Source organism: Hippocampus bargibanti, linkage group LG07 (genome assembly GCF_051943395.1).
Source record: "Hippocampus bargibanti isolate YZ-2025 linkage group LG07, ASM5194339v1, whole genome shotgun sequence".
NCBI lineage: Eukaryota > Metazoa > Chordata > Actinopteri > Syngnathiformes > Syngnathidae > Hippocampus > Hippocampus bargibanti.
Genome location: NC_142740.1, coordinates 510,008 through 520,574, shown reverse-complemented (window position 1 = coordinate 520,574; position 10,567 = coordinate 510,008). Strand labels below are relative to the sequence as shown.

General features: G+C 40.2%; 1 long non-coding RNA gene across 1 annotated transcript in view; it reads left to right on the top strand.

The window, feature by feature from the left end:
• Positions 1–5,675, top strand: part of LOC148895026 (uncharacterized) — a 36,204-nt gene extending 30,529 nt beyond the window's left edge. The window contains exons 6-7 of the long non-coding RNA XR_016115549.1: positions 379–500; positions 5,474–5,675. This is a non-coding gene — a long non-coding RNA (uncharacterized LOC148895026). The remainder of the gene's footprint in view (positions 1–378; positions 501–5,473) is intronic.
• Positions 5,676–10,567: the final 4,892 nt, after the last annotated feature.

Below are 10,567 nucleotides of genomic sequence, written 5' to 3'. Positions count from 1 at the left end.
AGAGCAGAGGGAAGCTTTTTGTATGGCGGACCGCCCTCTCGCCCTTTGCGTACGTGCGGGTGGTAGGTGTGGGTGGTTGTATGTCTATAACCCCCTCGCCCCAAATAAAATACAAATATATACTAAGATTTTAATAGATTAACATATTTGTTTCATGTATTAATCAATAAATGCATGTTTGGCTTCTGCTCGAAAATCAAGAAGGACACATTTATTGTTGTATTGATGATATTTGCAAAGCACTTTGATAGTTGTTTTAAATTGCTCTCAAAATACCGTTGAATTAGGACGCATCTTTAACCTGTGTTCTCTTTAAACAATAAATAAAACCTACTTTTCTGCTCTTGACACGTAACACATCTCCTTGCCTGCCAACAGCCCCAACAAAGGCCTGAAGAAGAAGCCGTTGGAAGGCTTTGCATGGGAGCAGCAGTCAAGCACGGCCTGCAGAAGGCCTTCAGTGAGACTTCAACCCGTCATGGCTTCCTCAAAAAGGACAAGTAAGAAATCATCTCATGCATCGCACAACTGGCCAGAAAACTGGATTTTTATTACATATGCATATAGATATAGATAGAGCTACAAAGAAATAGATGGCTAGATAGCTCGCTAGATAGATGGCTAGCTAACTAGATAAATAGATGGGTAGCTAGCTAGATAGATGGGTAATTAGCTAGATAGATGCTAGCTAGCTATATGGCTAGCTAGCTAGCTGGATGGCTAGCTAGCTCGATAGATTGCTAGCTAGATAGATGGATAGCTAGTTAGATAGATGGATAGCTAGCTAGATCGATGGCTAGCTAGCTAGCTAGATTGATGCTAGATAGCTATCTAGATCGATGCTAGATAGCTATCTAGATCTATGTTAGATAGCTAGCTAAATAGATGGCTAGCTAGCTCGATAGATGGCTAGCTAGCTAGCTAGATGGCTACCTACCCAGTTGACTAGCTAGCTAGCTAGATGGATAGATGGTTAGATAGATAGATAGATAGATAGATAGATAGATAGATAGATAGATAGATAGATCGATGGCTAGATACATGGATAGATTGCTAGATAGGTCAATATAGCTGAACATTTTCTCAAGCGTTCATAAAAAAAATAAAATACAAAAAAACGTCACTACGACATAGAACTGCGGTTGTTGCGTTAACTTGAATGCTGCGTTTGGCGCAAGCGTGCGTCAAAAGGTGATTGAGATGACGACGGGTCGCGCGTTGCGTTTCAAGCAGAATCCATCAAACGAGTGGCAGAGCAAATGTTTGTCGTATCGGATGGGGAGGAGTCCAGCGAGGGTGTGCCATGTGCGTTCTTTTTACATTTCACTCCAACGTTGAGTCACAAAAGTGCAAGACATTTGCACAAAGTGCATTTCTGTCAATGCCAACTTGACATTGAGCCATGAGGAGGTTAAAGGAGGTCAGAGTTCATTTGACGGCAAAATTCATGCCAGATATGCTAATTCACCAACACCGCCATGATATACGTAAGCCATAAAACACATTTATGTTGAGTTGTAGAGTTTAAAGCAAACACGGTGACGTCACACACAAATGGAATATCTAAAATGGTTTTAAAAAATGGCGCTCTGCGACAATGCCCATGATTGTTTTTGCACCTTTGCATTATTTTAATAATTTTACTTAGCAATTTTTTTTGAACTTTGCATTTAAAGGACAACCGACACCATTTTTTTTTGTTTCCTAACTGACATCAGAAAAACGTTAGCATTTTAAATACCCAAAACACGCAGGCTTATATTTTTAGTCAAATGCAAAATACCAATAAAAACGACTTCAAGTGTCCCAAAACGACTTCAAAAATGACCCCGGAGATGCCGAGTTTCAGAAAGTCCCGCCCCCTTGTTCGTGATGTCACATCAGGACGTCTCGACATGCTCTAGAATCAAAACAATGGCTTCAGATTGGGAGAAGATGCTTTCTTGTTATGAATAGGATTCAAATAGTTCTGAAGAGGAAAGCATCAATGTTTGCAATCGATTAAAGGAGTCCTCCCGTATCAACTCAAGCCGTCAATGACAGCAATTTAGCACCCGGGAAATGCAGAAGATGGAGCCAAAGCTCCGTTGGAAATGGGCTGATTTGTCTGCTGGCAATTTGTGTGAACTAGTATCAAATAGTTGTCTTGGTGCAACACACAACGATTCACGATCATGGCGTTATTGATGTGTTTTCCTTCTAATTTCGCCATCAACACAAAGTTTTCAGAGCAAACAAAGTACCCAAAATGCATTGTGTGTGGCTTTCTCGGTCAGAGGCGTTCCTGACGTGACGTCACGTCAGGAATCGTCATCAACTGGAAAACAGGACTTCCTGAATATTCAGCGTGAGTCTTAAAAGGTAAAATTTAGCTATATGCGGTGGAATCTTTGTCAAATACGCTCAGTAGAAGTGATTTGAAGTGATTTTACAAATTCTGGACACAACCTGTCCGCAGGCGTCGCTTGTCCTTGAAATGTTTCCTTGTGATTGAGATCTGTTGAATGCTTCAACAGATCTCAATCAACCAACCAACAAAGACCACAATTGCCCCAAAGTCCAAAAAACGGGTTGTACTGGTCCAATAGGCACACACACATTCCTGTTAATATAAATCAATCAATGAGAAAGTCATCAATCCAGCACACCCTGGGGTGTGTCCTAAGCTTTCCAAAGAAAAGTCTTCATGCATGAAAGAAAGCTCAATGCAAACGTCCAGAGTTCATTCACATCCCGCCCACAAATATTTTCACTTGCGCCAACATGTTCACCGAAGGATCGCTCATATTCATCAATCGGACTTTGCAAGAAACAATGTCCGCTTTTGAAAACGATTCTTTTTGCATAATGACAGAGTTTTGACAAGAAATGGTGTTCTTATTTTACTCCCAATTTTTTGGGTTATTTGTATCTTTGTATGTGGCGCTAGCTGTTGTTTTCACCTTTCCCTTTTTATTCTTTCTATTATTTATGTATTTAGGTATGTATTGATTTATGTAGTTACTTATTTATTTGTTTGTTTATTTATTTACCCATCTAGGGATTGATTGGTTTGTTTATTATTTATTTATGGATTGATTAGTTTCCCTATTTATTTATTTTATTTGTGTATGTATTTATTTATATATTTGTTTATTTATTTGTTTGTTTGTTTATTTAATGTGTCATTTTTTAGTATACGCGCCTAAAAATGGTCAGCGGGGCCCATAACAGTTTGGAGTGGAACTTAATGTGTAGTTCCCACCGTTGCCTGTAGATGTCACTACTTACCTTCGCCTCAGAAAGCAGAATGTCTAAACGAGGGGCGTCCACATTTTTTTGCAAAGGGGGTGTGTTCAAAATGACGCAGGTGGACGTTCTTTACAAATGACAGCAATTTATTTCAAGATACGTATTTGTTTTTTGTTTTAATTTCAACCATCATCAGCATGTTTTCGTTCATTTGGAACATGAATATCAACATTGAACATTGACATTGAATATTCATCTTTTAACACTTTAATTAACATTTGTAACAGTCGAACAGAAATAATTGTTCTTTTGTTGATTGTCGCCATTTTAGAACATTAAAAAAGGAAAACTGCCATTGGAGAAATAAAAAAAAAATATTTAGATAATCACCATTTTAGAAAATAAGAAAATAGTTTTTTTTTTAATTTAGAAAATCGCCTTTTTTGAAAATCTTTACAAAATATTAAAAGATCGTGAAAAGTGAATGAATATAGAAAATTGAAATTTAATTTAACATTGCCATTTTGGAAAATCGGGGCGCTCATTCAGTCAGACTTATGTACTAATTTGCTGTTCCTAATTGAGCCTCTAGATGGCAGCACTTAGCACACGCAGCTAACAGGGCTACTGCCCAATGTATCAATTCTACATGCAAACCAGACCCAGTGTTTGAAATAACGTCTGCCCGGAGGTACAACTTTTATGTCGGGCGTACAACTTTCAAAACGTCTCGGCCCGGGTGGCCGACAACTTCCTCAAGAAAAATAAATAAATAAAATTTCAAAACAAACACGTATTTTATTCAATAAAGCAAAAGCTACAAGCAAATTGCTACAAGCCACGTGGACTCCTCTTTCTAAGCGCCTTTCAAAACTCTCAAGTACACTTTACAGTCACGGTATAGTCCGAAGCACGAAACACACTTCTGATTGGTATGCAAAGTGTGTTATTGTGTTTCAAATTGTGAAAAATGGGGCAGGCAACTTTTCAGAGTTGTCTGCCCTGGTGTCCGCTAACTTTTTGTCAGGAGTTTCAGACACTGCCAGACCTTCTTAATTTTATCACGGCGGCTACGGACCGAATAGAAATTGACCATGGGGCGCATTTGGCCCACGGGCTACACTTTGAACATTCCTGCTCTAAGCTCATGGAGGGGCGGGGAATAAAAGTCCACCTGCCTGAAGGACTATTTAGTTTTCGGGTGAATAAAGTTCACTTCTTAAATTCCGACCGAAAAAAAAAAAAAGACTTTGGACACGGTAGATCAAGTGCGGCGCAACATCAGAGCTAAAGGGGGGGGGGGGGGGTTGGGTCGGGGCTCGGGCCTCAGCATAAAACATTTTTTGTAGGCCCACTTCAAACGTCATGCTTGATATTTAAAATATACTAAGCCGCGTGACATATCGTTCAAGGCCCTTTTTAAGCACCGTGAATGAAAACAAAAAGATTCTTTGAATCAACAAGCAAAGATGGCCGTGAGTAATTGCCCATAGAATTCAAATCAAAACATCAAGCCCATTTATTCCCTCGTCATGTACAGAAACTATTTTAGTTTTGCATTTGGCTCTTTTATATACAGCGATACCGTGGCTTACAAACTTAATTGGTTCCCAGACAGAGTAAGTAAGGCGAAAAGTGTGTATCCCAAAAATTAATTTCCCATAGGAAACCATTAAAATGAGAATAATCCGTTCCCCGGTCCCAATAAAACTTAATTTTCTACTAAATAAGCCATAAAACTACACAAAATATACCCCGTTTTATGTATAATAAATGTGATATGGTATTATACACTGTACTATATAATAAAGTGGTTTTATTGACCTTTGTGATGGTCGTTGATAGCTTGATGGAATGGAGTGGCCGCTTTCATCAGCATGAAACACTTGATGAGGAACGTAGCCTTCTTCTTTCACCATCTTGAGGAATGATCCCTTGTAGGTGCTTTCTCTGCCATCATTTTACCTTGTTCCTCATCAATTGTGTTCTGTTTAGCTGGGTTGATCGCTTTTTGCATCAAGTGTACAGATGGCTTGTGCGGGTTATTTGTTCACGAACGACACATTGTGGCGCTCCGTGTGTATCCCGAAAAATAGTACGTATGCCAAGGTAAAATGTTTATAAATTTAACGTTCGTAAACCAAAAAGTTCGTAAGCTGAGGGTATCACTGTACATCCATAACCAGGATGACGAGAAAAACATTTCTTTCTTCTTCTTCTTCATCTTCTTTTTCTTCTGCAGGCTTTTAGCGTTGGCCGTAAACAAGCTTCGGCGGATTAGACAAGACCTTGAAAAATCCCCGCGGCACTTTTGTGCCTCCAAACGGACTTGTACTCTCTTTTTTTTCTCCTTTTATTTATTTATTTATGTATTTACTTTTTTAAATGAAGCTTTTTTTTTAATCAAAACCCACAAAGTTATTTTTTTTTACCTCCACCTTAACCAGAATATTACACCATTACAACACCAATATTTCTTGATTTATTTATCTAACTATCCAGCTATCTAGCTGGCTATCTTGCGAGCTAGCTATTTGCTATTGTATCTAGCTCCTTGGCCGGCTATCTAACTAGCTATATATTAGCGATATAGCTATATGGCTGGCTAGCTATTAGCTATCTATTGGCTAGCTACCTAGCTTTCTATCTATTGGAGTTACTTCCGAGTTGAGTGAACATTGGCGCGTGTGACTGCCGCTGCTCACCCACAGAAAAACTTATCCTCTGACTGTGAAGGGACCTTGAGAGTTTTGAAAGGCGCTTATAAATGAAATGTATTATTATTATTATTATGATTATGATTATGATTATGATTATGATTATGATTAGATGCTTAGAATATCTTGTTTTCTATCCTTTCACTCCCACCCCAACCCCATCCCTCTTCAATTGCTGCTGTGGACTGCAAATTTCCCCATTGCGGGACGAATAAAGGTATTCTGATTCTGATTCTGATTATGATTATTATTATTAGCTACCTGTTCCTGCGGCTTACTAATCAGCCCGCTAACGAAGTCTTCCTGAGATGCGGCGATTAAAAGTAATTAGGGAGCTAGCTCAGATGCATCGCAAAGCGTTCTCTCCGTTACCTTGCTAATTAGCTTCCCGCTAGACGCTAAAGAGTCAACCAAGCGGAACGCTATATTGCTATCCATCGGGTGTGTTCCATCAAGACGTTAGCACCTAGCGCTCCCGCCTCTGACAAACGCTTACGCCGCAGATTCGGCGAATGAGCGACGCTCAAATCAAAGTGTCAAACAGGCGCACGATTTATTTCCGCGGATCTCGATTGCTTTGCTAGCGGATGTCGCTTAGTGCCGGGGTACGTTGGGGGTCGCCCTACTCGAGTTATTCAAGCATTTGAAGCTCAAATACCGTCTCAATGGCATCTCAACTTTTTGGTGAAGCTTTAAAGGACAACCGACACCATTTTTTTTCTTTCCAAACTATGGACGCAACTTGTACACAGGTGTCGGTTGTCCTTGAAATGAATCGCGCTATCCATGTGTTAGCTTAGCTAGCGTTCCAGCGGAAGCCCGGTGAAGCCCCTCTGAACCGATCCTGCAAAAATACGATTTTTCTATTTGCTAATTTATGTTCTGCATAATTAATGAAGGACGAGGAAGGAGCGACACGTCCGTGACACCGTAAGACAATCAGCGCGCCGCGGGGTCGCTAATCAATAGCACAAATGCGTTTTATCGTGTGACTTGACAGCCTAAAATGATGTCATCAAATATTCATGACCTCACTGCGAGGCCAGACAAGGAGAAGCCATGCTGACTAGCATCCGTCTTTCTTCATTTATTGAAGCACTCTGGCGACTTATTATTTTTATATTATTATTATTATTATTATTATATATGTACAGGTAACATCAACAACATTATTTTTATCATTTGCTAGCTATTTGCTATATATTAGCTCTGGCTGGCTTGCTAGCTATTTAGCTAGCTATCTATTCACTATCTAGCTGGCTGGCTATCTATCTAGGTATCTGTTGATTCTTGATTCGCAAGCTATCTAGCCAGTTTTCTATCTATTTGAGTTACTTCTGGGTTGAGTGAACGCTGGCGCGTGTGGCTGCCGCTGCTCACCCAAAGAAAAACATATCCTGTGACCGTAAAGTGACCTTGAGAGTTTTGAAACGCGCTTAGAAATGAAATGTATTATTATTATTATTATTATTATCATCATCCTGATGATGTGTTCAAGGCAGCTGGGAAATTGTAATATTTACCCGGTAAGAGCTAAATCACAACTAAGAGCTAAGTCGTTTGTTAGCTAACGTGACACAGCTCTCTAATTGGATACTAGAGATTGAGAATCTCTCATAAGTCCTATTTTTTCTTCTTTTGTGACGTCTCGTGGAGTGTTTTGCTATTCACTTTCAACTTGTACACACGTCTGACTTTGTTTCGTTGTGAAACCTCTGGGAAATGATTGATTGCTTTCCAAAAAACTAGGAATAAAAAAATAAGGAGTCGACTCGATCAGACCTGAAAGGGTTCCAGTCAGAAAACCCGGCTTAAAAAAATACAAATGAAAATCACAAGCAACGAGTACGGTACTTTTTTCTTGACCTCCAACCCCCCCCCCCCCATCTCCGCTCCTTATTCTCATTTTTTATTTGCATGCTCTTCAAATATTTATAGATAATACAGCGGATATGAAAAGCCCACTTTTTGTTGCTTCAAAAGAAAAAAAAGTTGTTGTAACCAGGCAGCAGAATTCAATAAATAGGGTGTCGAGAGATTTAAACTCTCTCTTTTATAACGTGTGCGTGAAAGAGCAAAAAAAAAAAACACATTTTTTTGACTTTTTTGAAATGCGTCAGTTGCCTCGATGGCTTTTCTTTGGAGCCCAATGATGCCAGAGAAAGAAAATGGGACACCAGCGACAAGATTGAACGCATTTGCTGTCGTGAGGATAAGCGGCCCCGAATAGGCTCCGCCCACTCCGCCCCCTCCTATGACGCTGGACCAAATAAGCAGCACCGAAAAGGAGTCAACGCGTCGACTCAATTTTACACTGTGCTGATACCTTTGACGTTCCTGTCTTGGCCACCGGGGGCAGTATTACACAGACCTATTGATTCTTTTATTTCAATTCATTTCATTGATAAGCGCCTTTCAAAACTCTCAAGATAGCTAATAGATAGCTTCTTCTTTTTGTCCTTTGGGCTTTTCCTTTCAGGGCTCGCCACAGCGAATCGGTGTCCTCCATCTTCAGAGGTTTGCTTTGCAGCTATATCGCTAACAGCCAGCTTGTTCGCTTTTCTCGCATTTGTCTGGTAGGAAAAACAAATGAACGGCGCGGAATCCGATGAAAACGAAACGTGGGGACGCCAGTAATACGCCAGTTCGCCTTGGTCTTGAACGGGGGAGGAGGTCCAAATGTCAGTGAAATGATACAGTGGACAATGGACACCATACTAGAACGTGTGCGTGAAGACTTTGGACCTCCAACATTTGACCGCAGGGTGCCGCGTTGCCATGGTGACATCACCGGACGCATACTCATTACCGCCTTTACACCAGCCTGCCTTCAGTCAAACCGCGAAGATACGGCTAAAAAAAGACTAATTGCTCGTCATTATCGTCTTCATCATCATCATCATCATCATCGCTCTTGTTGCAAAAATTCCTTCAGAGGAACAAACTTTTAAATAAACATCGTCTTGATACTAATTTGAAGCTAGGTAGCAAGCGCATCAACAAACGCACACAACACACACACACGTTTTTCCCACATTGTGGGGACTTTTTCGTGTCATGGTGGGGACTTGGTGTTTTATATATATATTGGTGTTATATATATATATATATATATATATATATATATATATATATATATATATATATATATATATATATATATAAAAATATGTGTGTGTGTGTGTGTGTGTGTGTGTGTGTGTGTGTGTGTGTGAAAACATGTTTTATGTCATGGTGGGGACTTGGTGTTTGAGGCATACACACACACACACACACACACACGTTTTTCCACATTGTGGGGACTTGGTGTGTTATTTATATATATATATATATATATATATATACACACACACATGCTTTTATGTCATGGTGGGGACTTAGTGTGTTATGTATACACACACACACACACTCGCTCGGCCTTTCCTGTCCATTGAACACCACCACTGGTTACCACGGTGTGTTCCTGGAAGTCCAAAATAAATCTTCAGACATTTGGCAGATGAGCCGAGCCCCCTTTTTGCCGCCTAAATTTAGTCGCCGCCTAAGTTTGACAACAGACTTTCTTTCTCTTGAATTCATTGTCACTTGCAGCCCGTCACCATAGCAACCGGCGTGCCGAGAATCTCCCCGTTTCAAAATGACTGTCACTCAGCGGAAGGAGCCGCGTGATGCCGTTATTAAAGTTTTAATCGGCGCTGTCGACGTTAGAAACGAAAAAAAAAAACACATATTGGAGGTGATAGGACGGTGATAACAAAACCGTGATAATGAGACCTTTTTAGCCCTCGTGAATTCTTTTGTGTGTGTGTGTGTGTGTGTGTGTGTGTGTGTGTGTGTGTGTGTGTGTGTGTGTGTGTGTGTGTGTGTGTGTGTGTGTGTGTGTGTGTGTGTGTAAAACCGACATTCGGGTTTTGGTTTTTCTTGTTTGCGTGCCGATAAAGCGCTGGCCATTAGGTATCTAGCTGGCTGGCTATCTAGCTAGGTATCTGTTGGCTATCGATTGTCTAGCTAGCTAGCTTTCCATCTATTTGAGTTACTTCCGGGTTGAGTGAACGCTGGCGCGTGTGGCTTCCGCTGCTCACGTGCAGAAAAAATATCCTGTGTGAAAGGTGCTTATAAATGAAATGTATTATTATTATTATTATTATAATACATGATTTTTTGAAGCAAGTTAAAAAGTGGCACGCAAGCTCGATTGTACCTCGCGTCGCCACATAAATATCGGAGGAGGCAAAGTGCAGGCGTGCCTCCGCACACGCGTACTTAGTAAGAGGAACGACGTGCGTGATTGTTTTGCCGCTTCGAAGTGTCATGTCCATGACGCCAGCTTGTTTGATATTTGCCGAGAAGGAAGAAAAAAAAAAATGATGCTAAACGGAATTAACAGTCAGTCGTTCACTCGCCTGCTGAGCTCCTTTCAAGGACGTTTTCTACTCAATGGATTTGCCTCTTTTCCCCAAATATTGCTTGCCTTTAGAAAATGGCATTTTCTAAAATATTTTTATTGTATTTTTTTATGGCAGTTTTAGCTTGTGTTTAGAAAATGACTTGCCATTTCTGAAAATATATTTTATTTTTTATGGGAGTTTTAGCTTCCGTTTAAAAAATTGGCATTCTTA